The 17812-nt window shown below is 54.0% G+C and overlaps 2 long non-coding RNA genes across 2 annotated transcripts; both read left to right on the forward strand.

Annotated features, from left to right (window-relative positions):
- Positions 1-11260: 11260 nt before the first annotated feature.
- Positions 11261-12445, forward strand: LOC112878316. Its single transcript, XR_003225678.1, has 3 exons — positions 11261-11329; positions 12074-12133; positions 12418-12445. It is a non-coding gene; the product is annotated as an uncharacterized LOC112878316 (long non-coding RNA).
- A 14-nt stretch (positions 12446-12459) lies between these two features.
- On the forward strand, positions 12460-13115 carry LOC112878317. Its single transcript, XR_003225679.1, has 3 exons — positions 12460-12498; positions 12643-12952; positions 13029-13115. It is a non-coding gene; the product is annotated as an uncharacterized LOC112878317 (long non-coding RNA).
- The last annotated feature ends 4697 nt before the right edge of the window (positions 13116-17812 follow it).

Genomic DNA, 17812 nt, shown 5'->3' on the forward strand with positions numbered 1-17812 from the left:
CAGCGAAGGTCCCGGGGAGCCCGGACCCGGAGGTCCGGCTCCCGCCGGGAAAGGGAAGGAGAAGGTGCCGGTGCTGGAGCACCAGCACAAGGACAATGCGGGTGCCACGCCGGCCCAAAGGGACGTCAAGGCCTAGGGGGCGGCGCCCGCACAGAGCAGCCAAGCCGAAGGGATCAAGTCCCGGAGGCTCCAGCGTGGCGACGGCTCCTTGGTTGGGGAGCCGGCGCCCAAGCGCCAGAAGACAGTGGGGGCGGAGGAGCGGAGCGGAGCTCCACCACCTCCGCTGCAACGCCAACAGCCGGAGAGGAGGCCGGGGGAGGCGCGAGGGCCTCCTCCGAGGCAGCAGACACCTCCACCACCACTGCCGACACGGTGTCCGGCGACGCCACCACCACCAACCGAGCCCAGGCCGCAGACCCCACCACCGCCGCCAGAAGCACCGGCGGTCGGGGACACCCGCCAAAGGTCTGGGGAGTCCTCGACAGGGAGGAAGGTCACCCCAGCTGCCTGGGGCAGGTGGGAGTGGTATGACTTCGCGTAAGTAGTCTTCTTAGAGCTCTTCATTATCCCTCTTAACTTCTGGACGTTAACCATATCGGTGATACGGCAGGCCCCAATTTTCGGAGGCACCAATCGGGGGATCCGGCCCCCAGCCTGCGCCGGAATCCTCGGCGTCGGCCCCAGCAGGGCCCCCGCCTGGGACCACCCCAGAAACCTCCGGAAGTAGGGGTCCAGAGCCGGAGGCTACCACACCGCCACGACCCGAAGCCGCCCCCAGGAGGAGGACGCTAGGCCCGCTGTGGCGACCGAGGCGCCTGCAGCTGCACCGGGCGCCGAGGCCGGGCCCTCTCCAGCTGAGCGAGCAGCAGAGGGGCCCGCTGCTGCGGCAGAGGCTGCAGCGCCGTAGACAGCGGCACCGGAGGCCGCTGAGGTTACCAGCGCCGCCGCCCCACCAGCGTAGGAGGAGGAACCGGAGGTGGTGCTGGGAAGGCCCCTCCTCCCGAGCGCAGTAGAGATCCCCCTCCCCCGGCTCCTGGCCAAATGCCAGTAGGCTCAAGAGGAGCTGGAGACTGGCATTCGCCGAGAGTGGGAGAAGCTGGATGCGGAGTACTTCCGGCTCTCCGACTGGGAGCGCCGCCTGGGGGACCGCATCAAGTCCGCCACTGCCCGGCACGCTGAAGAGCGCGCCAAGCTCGCGCTGGAGCGCGAGCTCCTGCAAGAGCAGCTGCAGAAGGCCCGCGACCGGGAGGTGGTAGCATTCCAGCGGGAGAAGGCGGCCACGCGGCGGGAAGCGGTAGCCCTTGAGCGGCAGATCGCGGCGGAGGAGAAGATGCTGGCGGCGACGAGAAGGAGCAGGCCGCCCTGGAGCTGGCCAACTAGGCCAAGAAGGCGGCAGCAGCGGTCGAGGCGCAAGAGGCCACCCTCGCAGAGCTGGCGGCAACCCGCGAAGCAGAGGTGGTGGCCCGGCTCCAAGAACTCCAGAAGCGGGAAGAGGCCGTGGAGGAGGAGCTGGCAGCCGGGACACAGAGGCTCCAGGAGCGGGAAGCGGCCCTCCGGGAGAGGGAGGCCAAGGTGGAGGAGCTCCTGACGGAGCGGAGCGCCAGCACCGACCGGATCACAAGATGGGTCGGCGCGGTGAACCCTCTGCTACAAGCACTCGGAGCCAACCCCATCCGGGCGCCGGGGGCCTCTTCACCACTTGGCGCCCCCCTCCAGGTCCTGGACTCCACTGCCGAGCGGCTGCGGGACGTGGAGGCCAGCATCCAGGACCTCCTGGAGACCGAAGGGCGTGTAGTTGCCCGGGGGATGGCGGAGTACATCCTCACCAGCTTCCGAAGCCACGACCCCGCCATCCAGCTGACTCCAGTCCTGGTCGGACATCTCCGGGCAACGGCAGCCGCTGCGCGGGAGGGAGTCCAGGAGGCAGCGGACATGGTCGCGGCACGCGTCTGACGTCGCCCGAAACCTGCACAGAGCGGGGGTGCCTCCAGGAAACCAGATAAATAGTTCTAGGATCTTTTTGTTGTTTCTTATGTAATATAACTTTTGTTATTGTAAAATAACTTCGTAATATTGTGCATATTATCAGTAATGCATTAAGTATTTCGTGCGTCTACTTTTTTGCGAAAACTTAGCTGTTTTCCTGGTTGTCGAACCGTAAAGTGTTCTTGAGTACACCGAGGTCCCGTGGCCCCCTGGGAGGTAGTCACGATAGGTTGGGGCTAGCTGCCACAAAACCGAGGTCCTGCACGTAACTTAGATCGATACTTAGTAGGCGTCCCCACGAGGTCCCGGTCCGGCCAGCGAAGACCTACTGAGTTGCGTAACGAGTCAGAGCACCGAGGCCACAGTTCGGGGATCTAAGGGGTCCCGGCCCCCGGGTCTATGGTTCGAGGTACAACGGTACTCGTCCTAGGGGGGCAGGGCGTGTAGGCTTAGGGTACGGAACTAGGCTAAGCGGCTACGCAGCCCTGGACCCCAGCAAAGGACGAGCACGTCTCCCTGAAGCCAGTTCCCAGGTGTCCGGTTCCTTTTCTTCCGCGAGATAGGGGTCCCGGGCAGAGACATGTGTAGCAACTTAAGTAGACCTTCGACACGACTCAGACATGAAAAACCACGCGGGGGGTTAGCGTAATTGAGAAGCAAGGAAAAAACAGAATTGCATAGATTTCCGGGGACACATTGAGAATCAAATTTTTCCTTAACGAATTGGTACAGAAGAGTTGTGCGATGTACGGCAGGGGCCGGATTTATGAGGGCGGACCTCCACCGCCCTGGACCGCACATTGGAGCTACCAATTACAAATAAAAAATTTCCTCTCGACTAGGTCCTAGGTATAGAACTTACGGAGGTGCTCAATGTTCCATGGATTGGGTAGTTGCATGCCTTCCTCCGTAACCAAACGAACAGATCCGGGTCGGCACACCTTTGTCACCTTGAAGGGCCCCTCCCAGCTGGGGGAGAGCTTGTGCAGGCCTTCTCGGTTTAGGATCCGCCTCAAGACTAGGTCCCCGACCCGGAGCTCCCTACTACGCACGAATCGCTGGTGGTAGCGCCTGAGCGCTTGGTTGTACCGTGCGTTTCGGACTGCAACTCGCCACCTTCGCTCGTCGATGAGGTCCACGTCTTGGCGATGCTGCTCTTCCTGCAAATCCTCATCAAAGGACTGGACTCGTAGAGAGCCCATGGTGATCTCCGGGGGAAGGCACGCTTCGGCCCCGTAGACCAAGAAGAAAGGGGTTTCCCCTGTTGCCCGGCTGGGTGTGGTCCAGTTTCCCCACAGCACACTCGGAAGCTCCTCAATCCACTTTGCGCCATGCTTCTCAAGATCACAGTAGGTCCAGATCTTGAGTCCTCTGAGGATCTCAGCATTAGCCCGCTCGACTTGGCCATTGCTCCTGGGGTGCGCCACTAAGGCGAAACAGAGCTGGATGCCAATGTCCTCGCAGTACTCCTGAAAGTATTGGCTCGTGAACTGAGTCTCATTGTCGGTGATGACGCGGTTCGGGACCCCGAACCAGCACACGATTGACCTGAGGAAAGCGGTTGCTGACGCCTTGGTGATGTTGACCACTGGGGTTGCCTCCGGCCACTTGGTGAATTTGTCAATGGCGACGTAGAGGTACCGGTACCCGCCGACGGCCCTAAGGAAAGGTCCCAAGATATCCAACCCCCACACGGCAAAGGGCCAAGAGGGGGAATCATCTGCAGCGCCTGAGCTGGAGTGTGTATCTGCTTTGCATGGAACTGACACGCTTTGCAGGATCTTACCAACTCAACCGCATCCTGGAGCGCTGTCGGCCAGTAAAAGCCATGCCGAAAGGCCTTACCGACCAGCGTGCGGGATGAAGAATGACTTCCGCACTCGCCTCCATGGATCTCCGCGAGCAAGTCGCGGCTCTCTTCCTGGGTGATGCATCGCATGAGGATGCCGTTGGCGCCACGGCGGTAGAGATCCCCTTCTATCACTGTGTATTGCTTTGCCATCCGGACTATGCGCTCAGCAGATGCTTGGTCTTCAGGAAGGAAATTATCTTTCAGATAGACCCGGATCTTAGAGATCCATACATCGGGCCCTTCCTGAGAATTTGAGCTTGGCTCCCTGAGGCCTTCGGAACCCTCTAGGGAGCACACAACCCTTGGCGGGCTCCACGGATGGAGCGCCGCAGGGACCGCTAGCTTCGAGGTGCTAGTCCGACCCCCTTCGCCCAGGTCGGCAGGCTGGGCGGAAGGCTTCAGCAGGCGTCTTTGGAAGACGCCCTCAGGCATGGGTGCCTGAGTCGATGCGCTCGCGGAGAGTGCATCAGCTGCTGAGTTGACCTCGCGTGGAACATGTTGCAGTTCCAGCACATCGAAGTCCTTCTCCAGCCTCTTCACATGAATGAGATAGGCTGCGAGCTGGGGATTGTTACAGCAATACTCCCCCCGGACTTGCCTGATGACGAGTTGGGAGTCACCTTTGACCAGGAGCTCCCGGACCCCCAGGAACAGGGCCGCCGTGAGTCCAAAGATCAAGGCCTCATACTCCGCCATGTTGTTGGTGGCCTCAAAGTAGAGGTGCACCATGTACTTCAACTGCTCACCACATGGGTCGATGAGGACCACGCCAGCCCCTGCCCTCTTGCTATGGGCGGACCCATCGAAGAAGAGTGTCCAGTGAGGTCCAGTGAAAACCGGAGCCCTGACTTCTGGACGTGGGGGGTCCGAGCCGTCACCCGGACCCCCAGGGACGTTAGGCGATGGCGTCCACTCTGCGACAAAATCAGTAAGAATCTGGCTCTTGACAGCATGGCGTGGCTGGAAGTCAAGCTGGAATCCTGCGAGCTCAGCTGCCCACTTGGCGATGTTGCCCGTGGCGTTGGAATTGTGGAGGATGGCCCTCAATGGGTAGGAGGTTACCACCACAATCTTGTGGGCCTGGAAGTAGTGGCGGAGTTTTCTGGACGCAACGAGTATAGCATAAAGAAGATTATACGTTTCAGGATAACTGGCCTTTGCCACATGAAGGACCTCACTGAAGTAGTAAACCGGCTTCTGGACGGTCCTGACTTTGCCAGGAGGACTGGATCCTTCTGTTTGAGCTGGGGACTCGTCGGACCCCATGTTGCTTAGGGCTTCTCCGGGTCGGGACCCGGCCGAACCCTCCGAAGTAGGGCCGGTTGCTGAAGTGGTGGAGGTCGGATCTCCTCCTCCTGCAGGGGGGTCTGCGGGGGCCCCCTGCGGGAGATATTCGGACCTCTCAGTGACCAGCACCATGCTGATATCTTTGGCCGTTGCTGCAAGATAAAGAAACAGTGTCTCACCTGGGTCCGGTGCGACCAGGACCGGCAAGTCGGTAAGGTACTGCTTCATCTCCTGGAAGGCACGTTCTGCCTCTTCAGTCCATGAGAATGGACCGGACCCCCTCATCAGCTTGAAGAAGGGAAGTGCCCTCTCCGCCAACCTGGAGATGAAGCGGCTGAGGGCTGCTAGGGACCCCGTCAACCTCTGGATGTCCTTGAGGCGCGCAGGGGGTCTCATTGCCTCGATCGCCCGGACCTTGTCCGGGTTGGCCTCGATCCCCCGGTGGGAGTCCAGGAAACCAAAGAGCTTTCCAGCCGACACGCCGAAGACGCATTTCTCGGGGTTAAGCTTGGTGGAGGTCGCTCGTAACTTGTCGAAGACCTGAGCTAAATTTATTAGGAGAGAATTTGACTCTCTAGTCTTGACAACAATGTCATCAACATACACCTCAACTATTTCTCTAACCAAATCACCTAAAGTGATGTTCATTGCTCGAGCAAAGGTGGGTAGAGCTTTAAGCAATCCATAAGGCATTACTATATAACAATAAAGACCATCCACTGTTACAAAAGTTGTATGCTTCCTATCATCCTCAGCCATTTTGATCTGGTGAAAACCAGAATAGGCATCTATGAAGGACAGCAAATCGCACCCAGAGGTGGAGTCTACAATCTGGTCTATACGTGGAAGTGGATAAGGGTCTTTTGGACATGCCTTTTTAAGATTGGTGTAGTCGATGCACATCCGAAACTTCCCGTTTGCCTTCGGGACCACGACAGGGTTGGCCAACCACACTGGGTGGTACACCTCCTCAATGAAGCCAGCCTGCAGCAGCTTGCGGACCTCTTCAGGATGAAGTTTTGCCGCTCGATGGACTGCTTGCGTGGCTTCTGCCGGAACGGCCTGGCGCCGGGGTGGATCTTCGGATGGTGCTCAATCACCTCGCTAGGGATCCCGGGCATCTGTGACGGTTCCCAGGCGAACACGTCAACATTTGCTCGGAGGAAAGTGATGAGCGCGTTTTCCTATTTCTCTCCCAGATCCCCACTGATGCGGGTGGTCTGGGAGGTCTCCGCTCCGACCTGGACGGTCTTCACGGGTACATCGTCCGTGTCTGACGGACGGACCCTAGGTGCCTTGGCCAGGGCCTTGGCACGCGAGGTGGAGGGGTCGGACCCCTGGGCGCCAGCTGCAGGGGCAAGCCCTGTTGCTAGCGCATGGAGTTTCTCGACCGCTACGACGGCAGCAGCCCGGTCACTCTGGATGGTGAGGATGCCTGTCGGAGAAGGCATCTTCAGAACCAGGTACCCGTAATGGGCAATGGCCATGAACCGGTATAGGGCCGGTCTACCAATGATGGCGTTGAAGGGGAGGTTAACCTCCTCAACCTCGAACTGCACGTTCTCGGTACGGAAGTTATCCTCCGTCCCAAATGTAACCGGTAGGGAGATGGTCCCCACCGGGTACACTGGGTCTGGGCCCACTCCAGAGAATGGGCGCGAAGGAGCCAGCTTGGACTCCGGGATCTACAGGTGCTTGAACGCTGCATAGCTGATGACGCTGAGGCCGGCGCCTCCGTCAATCAGCACATGGTGAAGGCGGATATTGGAGATGGTGGGTGCCGTGACAAGTGGCAGCACACCAGCTCCCGCCATGTTCTCAGGGCAGTCCGACGGCCCGAAGGAGATGGTGGTGTTCTTCCACCGCTGGTGCGGCGCCGCCTTCGGCGTCGCCGGCTTCACCGAGAGGACGTCTCGACGGAGGGTCTTGACGTCCCGTCGGGAGACGAGCTCCGAGCTACCGCCGTACATCACAAACAGCTTCTTGCGACGGTCGTCACCACCGGACTCGGAGTCGGACTGGTGGAAGAGGCCCTTGAGGTCTTTGTTGGGGGTTTGGTACCCCAATTCCCTCTCCGCGGCGGCGGCATCGGTGTCGGAGACCTTCTCCTTGCCGGACCATCGCGGAGGGGAGGTGCCTTCCCTTGAGGCTTGGTCGCGCCTCTTGCTGAGGCACTCCACGAGCTTCTGGATCTCACGGCACTCGGTGGCGCTGTGGCGGTCCCCAGGGTGAACAGGGCACGACCCGGGGTCGGTGCGCTGTTGCCGTGGGCGCTTGCCACGGGGGTTCTTGCCCCCGGTCGTTGCCGCAGCAACGGCTGGTCCCCCGATCCGTGACTTGTTAAAGCCACGGGTCTTCTTGTTCTTCTTCTTGCCACTGCCAGGGGCAGCGCCACTGGGCCCACTCATCTGAGCGGGTCCTACCTGGGTTGCAGAGTGCCATGCACGGCCTTCTGCTGCCCTGGCGCATTTGTCCGCCAAAGCGAACAAGGTGATGACGGTTTCCACCTGGTGTGTCACCAGCTTCTCCAGCATCTTCTCATCACGGACCCCCTGTCGGAAGGCCGTGATAATAGATGCGTCGGAGATACGCGGAATCATTCCACTTACCTTGGTGAAGCGGGAAATGAAGGCCCGGAGGATTTCTCCGGGTTACTGCCTCACAGCATGGGGGTGGGCCTCCACACCGTGCTGCTGATACGCACTGGCAAAGTTTGCCGTGAACTGTGCGCATAGCTCACCCCAGGATCGGATAGATCCCGGAGTAAGGTTCATGAGCCAGGTCCGAGCTGGCCCAGTCAAGGCTACATGGAAGTAACTTGCCATGACGGCGTCGTTACCTCCAGCCGCTGTGATGGCGGTGATGTAGACCTGCAGGAATTCTGACGGGTTGGAGGACCCGTCGTACTTCTCCGGCAGGTGTGGCCGAAACTTGGACGGCCAGGCGATCGCGCGAAGGTGGTCTGCGAGCGCGGCGCAGCCCACCCTGGACACCGGTGCCTGGACAGGTCCCTGCGGGGCCGGAACCACCGCAGCAAAATCGGCATCGAGGTCGCGACCCTCCATACTGAGCCGGCGACAACGCGCCCGCTCAATGGAGACACGGGCGTCCTCTCCCGCACGTCTGCGGTTGAGCTCCGCCCAGAGGTCCTCGGTCCGTGCACTCCTCACTGATGGTGAGTGCACAGAGCCGGATGCGCCGCCCTGATGACGGCGTTGCCTGGGGGCAGACCCCCCCCTCCCCCCGCGGAACACGGGGAAGCCTGTGCCAGGTTGAGGAGGCGGTCGACGTCGTCACGCCATTGCCTCTGGGCGTCGGGCGAGGCCGCCTCACCAAGGGGGTTGCGGAGCAACTCCCTGGCTGCCATGAGTGGCCCATTCGGTGCGGGCACCGATTGAGCCACTGAGACCCTTGCCGCAGCGCGTTGTGGAGCTGCTCGCGCCGCCCTGGATGTTGGACGATGGGAAACATGTGGCGTCGTGGACGCCACTTCCTTGCCCAACAGAAGGTCGTTCTGACCATCTTCCTGTGCCATTGAGGTCGTGAAGGTCGATCGAGCGCAAATCAAACCTAACCCTCTACCTGGCGCGCCAAATGTCGAAGGAAATCTCCAGCCGGGTGACGGAATGCACCCGCCTAATCCTAGTTAGGATGGGTTTGGAGGAGATTTAGGAGCGCATGATCGGTGGGCGGATGAACGCAAGAAGGACACAAGGATTTTAGAGTGATTCGGGCCGCCGGAGCGTAATACCCTACGTCCACTTTGGCGTTGTATTGATGGTGTGAGCACGGATGCACCTTAGTTTGTGTTTGTGTGTGTCTGTCTAAACCTTTTTCTTCTAACGAGTGCACTCTCCCTTTTATAGTTCAAGGGAGGTGCTTACACTGTGCGGGGCCCCGACAGGCGGGCCCGGCCAACAGGAACCTATTCTAAGTGATATGGAGATCTCTATCTCCAGCTCCCCGTTGTAGCCTTCACGGTTGGGAAGATAGTGTGCGTATCCACAATCTGGATATGGTCGTGTGCTGTCCTACAGGCACAGTGACCGCTGTCAGTGTTACCCAACAGTGAAGCTGTGCTGCCACTGCTAGGTGTGATTCTGTCAGGCGAGGGAGCAGTGCTGACCCGCCGCGCCGTTGCCTCCGTGCGCACTGTAGCAGCGCACGCCTCGGTCCTCCTGTTACAGGCCATCATTACGCCGCGTGCGGCGCTGTGACGGGACTGTACGCCGCCTGCGCACAGTATTCGGTGACGCGACGCACCGCCTTGGAAACAGGCGGGCTTACCGTGGTGTCAGCCTACCTGTTTCGTGTGTTAGGGGCAAGCCACACTTTTTGACTTGGGCGCGCCTGGCCCAGCTACCGCATTAAATGCTGGTAGGTGGTCTGGAGACCCGCGAAGGGCCTCCTGCCACACGCATGTGGCAGGGCCAACCCCGCTCCTTCCGCAGGGGCGGCACGTGGCGGCACCGGACCCCTCCCCGGAGGGTGGGGGTCCGGGTCCCCGAGGCCGGTTGGAGCGGTCAGGCCCGTGATGTTCCGGCCATCACACGTGGCGGCCCCGGACCTCCCTGGGGAGTCCGGGTCCGCGGGGGCTGCCCGAGAGCTCTCCTGCCCTCCTGGGCACGTGGAGGCCCCGAACCTCTTAGAGCTCGGGGAAGGTCCGGAGACCGTGGTCCCAGCTGTCAGGCCCAAGCCATACGCCACGTCACCCAGAAGACGAGGGGGAGATTACGGATGATAAGACGTTAAGGGTCTGGACACCCTATCAGGAGGTACCCCTGTCCGTATGTACCGACGTATACTATAGACAAGATGGCAGCTCAGTAGTTCAACTATTCAGGCACCGTTTGGTTCCGCTTCCAGCAGGCGATTCGCTTCCAAAAAATCCGATTCGCAACCAAAGGGGTCGGACAGCCGTAGAGATTTTTTGGAATCTACCGATTCCCGCGGTGCAAGCGACGCAGCGACCCGCAAGGTCGATTCTACCGATTCCCGCACACAAATTACCCGCCTTGCCACTCGTAAGTCGTAACGGTTCAGTTCCTTTTGTTCCATCTCCCGTGCGCCTCCTCCCCCGCCCTCTCCCTCTGCCCCCAGACGCTTCCCCGCCGCCGCCCGCCGCCCGCCGCCCCCCCGGGCCGCCCCCCGACGCGGCCCCCGCCGCCGCCCGCCGCCCCCGGGGCCGGCCCGGCCGCGCCCCCCGACGCTCCCCCGCCGCCGCCCGCCGCCCCCCGACGCGCCCCCGCCGCCCGCAGCCGCGCCGCCCGCCGCGTCCCCCGACGCCGCCGAGCTCCCGCCACCGCCCCCACCCCCGACCTCGTGCCCACACCCCCCCCTCCCCGTCCTGGTGCCGCGGCCGCCCGTCGCCCACTCCGATCCGGATCTAGCGCAAGCTCGGGCTCGGCCTGGGCCCAGGCTCCCGCCGCGGCGTCCCCGAAGTCGTCAGCTCGAGCTCCCGAGGTGCGTGCCGCGCGGATCCGTGCTCATTTTCGTCGTATGCGATGGAACAAATCCCTGGTACCAGTTATGCTTGGTTTGATATGAGCGATGTTGCTTGTGTTTACAAGCGATGCATATGCATATGCTATTATTGTACTGTCTTGCCTCTTTTCTTTTTATGTGTAGTGGTTACTAGTGGAAGTTAACATGCACTATGGACCAGCATCTACTGAACATTACAGAATTCCAATGTGCACTAAACAGATAACAAGAACTGCTCTTTAGAAATATATGCATCCCCTTCCTGTTTTATTTTAGAAAATGGAAATATACCTGCACCCCTTTCCTGTAATGGAAACGCTTATCACTGATAAATGCAACACTTTTTAATTGCTGGCTGCTGCCACAACAATTTCATCAAAGCATATAGCTTCTGTAGTGGAAAGTTACACAACCACACTACCCCGTACAGCACCAAAAGAAACCTCATGTCACAAATACTCAACTCAGACCACGTCAATGTATCTAGAACATACATGGTCAACACAATGCTCCATGAGCTCTCAAATAAAACAAAATAAAAACAAGTCTCTGAAATTGTATCTGTGACCAAATCTCTGCCTAGATCTCGTACTTCATACTTGAAATTGTTTGTCCATTCAAGTGCACTCAAACTTGTTGGATCTGCCTTGTAGGAAGCAGTGGCGAATGCAGCAGCTGTTTGTCCATTCAATTTGGAAGCATATGCTAATTGAATCAAAGGTTCTCTATTAATTTATCTAGCTTTTTTGTTGCCGCTATTATCATCGTTAACAATAATAGTGGGAATGAGCTAATAGATAAGGTTAGATTACTCAACTTCCAGGAAATAGTCCAGCTCACCTTGTGTCTTTGGCTCTTTGCAGACAAGAATGACAGAAGTTGTAATGATGTTTAATGTCTGTGCTGCTCTTTTCTTTTAACTCAGTTTTGTGCCGTACGTGCAATAATTCTAGTGAGTTATGGCCATGCGCTTGGTCTGCCTAACAATATGGCCGCTGATTCTCAATTTTCAAAACCTTTGTCAATGTTGCGTGGTGTTTGAGCTTTTCACTCCTCTGTTTGAAACTTAGAATTCTTCTGCACATTCACCTTTACGAGTTCTTCCATTGATTTGTGGCTGCTCATTCTCTGCTTAGGTGATAGGTGCTGTTCTGTGAGGATTTGTTTGGATATGTTGGGATTTGATTGGTAGGGAAACCAAATTGATTTCCCTGCCAATGCAAAGGGTTTGGGTCTTGTACCTGTCTATCAAAAACAAGTTCGGGGTGTTTTTAACCACGCTGTAGGGGATAGTATGATTTTTTAAGACTATTTTTCTTTGTTGAAATTTCAGTATTCTGAAGCAGATAGTGATGAGCGAACCCGGACTGTTTGTTACTAGTAATAAGCAACGTACTCATCATATGATAAACTATGCCACTGGCTTCTAAATATTTTGATGCTTACATTGATCTTTATTGGCAGGAAGGTCAGCATCACGCCCTGCTCCGCGTGCTGCTCCAGTGAGAAACCCACCACAGCCAGGTACTTTTGTGATTTACAACAATATAATGAATTAAAATTGGAAATGGTGTAAATATGTGACTGGAAACTTCATGAGGCATTTTCCTCCTGTTTTCTTCCAAGTAACTAGCATTGCAAGTGATGAATCTTTTGGGGCTTAGGGGGTGGAATTGTACTTGCCCAGCCTTGCACGCTTAAAGTAATGTTGATTCGCAGCTAAAGTAGTGTTGTCTCGTTTGGGCAGATTTGCATGCTTAAAGATGCAATCCTATTCCTAATGTGCCAGCTGAAAATTCTTTTTCCAGAGCGCCAGGCTCCTCCTCCAGTTCCTGCTCAAAGCGGTGGTGGCTCCATCCTTGGAGGAATTGGGACCACAATTGCTCAAGGTTGGTATTGACAGCTTGTCATTTTCGGGTCCACATATATCGTGTTAAAAATATCTTCTTGACAACACTATTCGAATTTGTAACTGGTCATACCAGTTTACATTTACATTCTGGCAGCTTGATAATTCTTTTTATTCACACTAGTATGGCTGAGAAGGCGGTGTGGGATAAGGAAAATGTGAAGCACTTCTGTGACATATGCATGCATGAGGTTAATGCTGGGCATAGGCCATTAGGTCATTTGAACAAAGTCGGATGGAAGAATGTTGCAGAAAAGTTTGAACACATAACTGGTCGGAAACTAGAACATTTGCAACTCAAGAATAAATGGGATAGTCTGAAAAGAAGTTATACTGTTTTTATGGAGTTAAAAAATGCTGCAACTGGACTTGGTTGGAATGATGACAAGCAGACTGTAGATTGTTCAAATGAATGGTGGAACGAGCATCTTGCGGTGAGTGTCGCAAGAATTGTCATTTTGTAGTTTTGTTGGATATTTTGTATTATCTAATTGAACCATTGTATTGCAGAGATGTCACGATCCAAGTAATGGAAGGAAATGCAAACATGTTCAGTTTAGAAAACGTGGTCCGGACAACTTGGAGGCGATGCACATCATGTTTGGAAGCGCACATGTTACGGGGCATCTGCTTCCATACTGGGAGATTTGTCTGATAGTTGCAGTGATGATGAAGTGCATGAGCTTGAGAGAAGCCCCTCAAATATCCACATGTCCAGTATGCTCCAACATAAAGGCAAGAAGCGTAAAGGCCCTTCTTCTACGTGTGCGGATGACAAGGAAGAGAAAAGTCCATTCTTACGTCTCTACAAGCAAACCTGCAGCAAGATCGAAGATGGAGTGAACAAGATCACCAGTAGTACAGAAGCTTCATCGGCCCCTTATGTGACCAGCAACATTCCTACCCTTGCGGAGGCCTTGAGGATGGTGAAAGAATGTGGAGTACAGGAGAAAACTGGCCTCATGCATACTGCTGCAATGGCGATAATGAAACCTGATTTTAGGGAGCTCCTCGGATTGCTGGACACAAATGAAGGAAGACTTGATTTGCTGCAAAGGGAGCATGAGATGAAGAAGTTGCCTTAATCATTATGTTTGAGTCCTTGTTTGTTCGGACCATTATATTGTTGTTCTTGTGCTTGCAAACCTTTATGTTTGAGTCCTTGTTTGTTCGGACCCGTATTTGTATGAAACCTTTATGTTTGCGTCCTCATATGTTCAGACCTGTATGTTGATAATCTTAAAAATGTGGCTTATGGTATGTACTTGTTATGCTTATGCTTGCAGAGGCATGGACGATTTGGCAAAGAAGGGTTACAATGGACTTCAACTTCTAGCTGAGTTGTCCAAGCAGGCTGCCACCATTGGACATTTAAGTGACCGGTACACCGAAAGGTACTTGAATAAAAATGATTACAGAAATCCTCAACAATCTGGAATTGAGTGGGTCGAAGAGTGCCTAGCTGCCCCTAGATATTTCTACAAGATGTTTAGGATGACTCCTGAGGTTTTCTGGGAACTTCATAATTTGCTTGTCGCTAACTACGGTTTAAAGTCAACAAGCAATGTTTCATCTGTGGAGTCACTAGCAATGTTTTTATGGATTGTTGGAGGACCTCAATCTTTTTCTCAAGCTGAAAACCGCTTCGTTCGGTCCCTATGGACAGTTCACACTAAATTTAAGGAAGTCTTGAAATGTTTGAGAAAATTAGCAAAAGATAATATCACACCGAGGGATCCTACTTTCAGTACCGAGCATGCAAAGGTTAGAGAAAACCGTTTCTGGCCTTATTTTAAAGATGCTATTGGAGCCTTAGATGGGTCACATGTAGAAGTTTCGGTACCTATAGAGGATGTTGTCAACCACACATGTCGGCATGGGTACACATCGCAAAATATTCTAGCAGTTTGTGATTTTGATATGAGGTTTACTTTTGTGGTTACTGGTTGGCCGGGCTCTGCACATGACACACGGATCCTCAATCATGCCTTAACAAATTTTGGTGACAAATTTCCGAAACCACCTGCAGGTACAAATGCTAAGTTTGTGTATACTTTGGTATTATTTGAAGTATAAGTCATGAAGTATATGTCATTAACTTGTGTTCTTTTTTAGGCAAATACTACCTTGTGGATTCCGGTTATCCGAACCGAAACGAATATCTTGCTCCTTATAAAGGAAGTACATATCATCTACCCGAATTTCGTCTTCGCAGACAGCGAGCACCTCAAGGGAAATATGAGATGTTCAATTATTTTCATTCATCCCTTCGCAATGTAATTGAGCGTGCATTTGGAGTCCTTAAGCAAAAGTGGCGTATATTGAAGTCGATGCCAAGTTTCTCAACTCGTACGCAGGCGCATATCATTATGGCTTGCATGGCATTGCACAATTTCATTCGTGATAGCGCGTTACAAGATGATGCGTTTGACAAATGTGATGAAGATGAGAACTATATGCCGCGAGATGAGGATGACACCGAGGAACCAGAAGTGGCGCAACTAGAAGTGGATGAAATTATTGAGGAGGAGAATGAGGTTACCATGAACATTGTTCGTGATAACATAACTAATGCTTTGATTAGTTGAAGATAATATTTTAGTTAGGTCGATGTGGATCTATATATCTTTTGTATTAATTATATATGTCAAACAATTCTAATTATTGTACTTTCCTCTCCAAAACGGTCATCTACGTATCCTTACGATTAATCAGCATATAAACAGTCCTATACAGTCTCAGGGGCAAAACTGACATTTCTCACAGAATCCCACAGCTGACAGCTGTTTCAGCCAAACAGCTTTCAGCTTTCCGACAGCTGATTCCACACAGCAGCTTTCCCACAGCTGATTCCAGAAATCAGATTTTCAGAAATCCACAGCTGAACCAAACACACCCTCAGTCTCATATCTCAAGGATGAAAAAAATATACTAAATGAGCACATAATAGCTAAAGAGAGTACCGCAGGTGGTATAAGAATAACCTAAAATTTCCGCTTATTTGTTACAAATCGTTCGAATTGAGAGAGGTCAATCAGGGTTCAGGGGATTATGTAGTCGTACACTAGAGACTTCTTCATTACGGTTTTTTCACCTCTCATGGATGGCTATTTAGATTGTGAAATAGTTTTTGAGTTGGATCTTTATTTTCTCAAGTTTTTTGTTAAATCGGTATAGCCTTTAGGGTATGTACAATGCGGCGGCTCTAACAGAGGCGCTTAAGAAGAAGAGAAAAGGTGCATCATTAAGAACCTCGCTAAGAGCTCATCTTACAATGAAAAAATCAGTTTAGAGGTGCTTAACATGTTCAAAAAAATAATTTCATTCCTGGCGCATTTTTTATGCCGGCCTGGAGCACCCGCATCCAGATGATCATGCAAGAGCCGGTCAAGACTCCCATACTCAAGCGCTCCAGCTCGTCTGCGTTGGACGCCATGGTGGTAAGAAAACAAAAAAAGAAAAAAGAATAACCTTTCATAGATGCTCTTCATTGTACAGCCCTTTTGGCAGTCACAACCCAAGATACTATAAGCAGTTTCTATACTTGCCATGTCATTTAGATACACAAACTATACTCTCAATGCATAGTTTCTTCAAAATAAATTGTTATCCAATTATATCTCTTCTCTCTTTTTTCTCCCTCCTATCCTCTCTTTTTATCTTGATTTTTACGTAGATATAGTTTCTTGCATGAAACACAGTTTCTTCATATTTTTTCTTCTCTTCTCATTAACTCTTCTGCAGTCTCAACTCTTTCTTATATGGTAATATATTTAATGATATGGAAATCAGCTGAGTTGGAGGGATGGGACTGCCCTCGGACCAACTCCAACGATCGGGTGAGCCGTCGATTTTGACAGCTGATATGGAGCAGCTCTTGTTAGGCTTACAAGTGGTTACTTCTCTCCTCCCGCTCTCTTTTCATTGGTTGGCAGAGCAAGGGTCCATCGTCTACTCACGTTCCTAGGCTCCACGTTAGGGTTGAACAATAGCTAGCTATTTCTTTTTCCCTCATATTTTTACCTCCACGTCAGCTCAGAATCCAGCTAGCCAACAACGTTGGAGGTGGCCTTAGGCCATCGCCAGTGGCCAAGTCGAACTATCACCAGAAAAGATATCCACATATGTGTACGATCCGATTTTTTTTAAAAATCAGCTCATATGGGCCCACCTGGTCCTTTTCATCTTGTTGCTTCCGAACATTGCCAGTGAATGGATCAATTTTTTTTATCATTGGTTGCAGACCATATGCATAGACTTCTCTCTCCCTCTCCCTACATGGTTCGGGATGCACCACTGGTTAAATCGATTCCTGCAGCTGCCATGGAGGACGATGCATCCGTGAGATACAACTACTTGTAACAAGTGTGGACTGATTTCTTCTTTAATTATCTGTTCCTTGGATTAACCCAACATGGCCCTGGTCCGTCTAGCTTAACTTGAGTCATCTGACCTTCTCAATTGTTATTCCGTAGCTCTTGGAGGGCAAACTGAAAATTAGCTGGACCTGAGGGCTTCTATCCCCGCCTCCACGGTGTGTTGTTTCCTTCTCCTTTCTCCCCCTCTATGCTGACGCCAGAGCTCGTTTCTCCTCATCATCGGTAACCTCGTCTGTGATGATGCCAGTCATCAAACTAGGATCCTTAGGCCCTGTTTGGGACTGCTTCGCTTCACGAAATTCAACTTCACTTCACGAATCTATAGCCAAACACCCTCAGCTTCACCAGCTCAGCTTCACCAAAAAACGTGAAGTTGGCCCCAACTTCACGAAATCTATGAAGCAGCCAAAAGGGTACTTCACGAGTAGTCGTTTTGAACTTCCTCATGAAGTTGGGGGAAAATTACCCACCACTGCCACCGATTACACAGCTGAAACGTTTTTTTTCTATCCACCCGCGCCCCCCCTCCTCTTCCTCCTCTTCCTCCCTCAGTCCGGCTCGCATCTCTCTTTTTCCTCCCATCCCGAAACCCTAGCGCAACGGCATGGCAACGGACGGCGCGGGCCCCGGCGCGAGCGGCGTGGCTGGCGCGGCCGGTGCGCTCCACGGCGCGGGCGCGGGCCCCGGCGCGGCGGCCAGCGCGGTCCACTCCGCGGGCGCCAGCGCGGGGCCTTGCGCGGCCGCCAGCGCGCTGCACGGCGCGGGGCAGCACGGCGCGGGGCCAGGCGCGGCCGCCAGCGCACTGCACTGCGCGGGGCCTGGCGCGGCCGCCAGCGCGCTGCACGGCGCGGAGCCGGGCGCGGGAGGCAGCGCCCTCCACTGCGCGGGCGCCAGCGCGCACCACGGCGCGGACCC

This window comes from Panicum hallii, chromosome 9 (assembly GCF_002211085.1).
Source record: "Panicum hallii strain FIL2 chromosome 9, PHallii_v3.1, whole genome shotgun sequence".
Lineage (NCBI taxonomy): Eukaryota > Viridiplantae > Streptophyta > Magnoliopsida > Poales > Poaceae > Panicum > Panicum hallii.